Source organism: Otolemur garnettii, unplaced genomic scaffold, assembly GCF_000181295.1.
Source record: "Otolemur garnettii isolate 467f Iridium unplaced genomic scaffold, OtoGar3 scaffold00018, whole genome shotgun sequence".
NCBI classification, from domain to species: Eukaryota; Metazoa; Chordata; class Mammalia; order Primates; family Galagidae; genus Otolemur; species Otolemur garnettii.
The window spans coordinates 17,509,919-17,511,140 of record NW_003852413.1 but is presented as its reverse complement, the minus strand read 5'-3'; positions in this window follow the sequence as shown (position 1 = coordinate 17,511,140).

Sequence of the window (1,222 nt, the reverse complement as noted above, 5' to 3'; positions counted from 1 at the left end):
TGTTGTGTAACCAGTGCAGTTAAATGGAGCTCCAATCTTGAAAGAGTGACATGCTTGGGGTTTCATGTTCTGCATTTGTAATCTTGAAATTCTTCATAAGTTTAGCCTTGAACTAAAGTCTGGTGGGAACACAGAGCATGACTAGGGCTTGGTGCCTTTGCTGAGGCTGTTCCTGTCCCTGCTATCACCTTCCTAGGACCAATTCTGGGTCAATGTTTCCATACATCCTGGAAACCTAGATGGACCTTTCACCACCCCAGTGGCCTAGTAACCACTGCCATGCTCCACCCCCAGCAGGGAACTGAGCATGGGGGATTATTGGGGGGCACCAGCAGTGGGGATTATTGCTGGGCACCAGCACCTGAAAGCACCTTATGGCAGAACATGACACTGGCCCTTCCTGCTCTGGCCTGGCAGCACCACAGTGCATACAGCAAAGTCAGGCCTCTTGCCCACACACTTCCAAGTACTTAGAGCCTCCCCATATTAAGGTTACTACATTTTTGAGAATCATCTGTTTGCCATAAGTTGAGGTGATGGGATCATAGAAAAGGGAGATGCCTGAATAACTTTCAGCTGTACCCACTTGGCAGCAGGAAAAGAAGGAATCATGGTATGGGTGGGCCTGTGTGTGCTGAGTGGTGAGGCTGGGCACAGGATGCCTGTGAGGATCTGACTTGCCCTGAGAGTATCCTGCTGAGAGAGAGACATTAAATAAAATATTTTTAAAACACAACACAAAACACTAGAACAGTTCAAGAGAGAGACTGCAGAGAAAAGGACAAAGCTTTTTTCCCTCGTGCTTTTTGAACAAGGGGTCCCATATTTTATTTTGTACTTGGCCCTGTTAAGTTACATAACTGGCCTTCAAGGGGTTGATCAGTTGTTCATGTTATTGAAACAGTGCCATGTTTCTTTATCTCTCTAGTTCTAAATGTTTCCTTTTCATATAGATTGAAAGGTAGAAATATTTATCTAGTTTTTACAGATTCATTGGTAACAAGTTAATAATTGAAATAACTGAGAAAAGTATAAATAAAAGTGAAAATTGGAGTCTCTCTTTCAACATAAGTCTTGGGAAGGACTTTGGGTTTGCACTAGAAATAAGGATTGTTAGAGACCAAAACAACATCATTATTAGCCTTAGAGACTTGGAGTAGTTTTCTGAGCCAACCCTGTATTTGCCATAGAATAACTCCTTGTCATCATTACGTATATATTT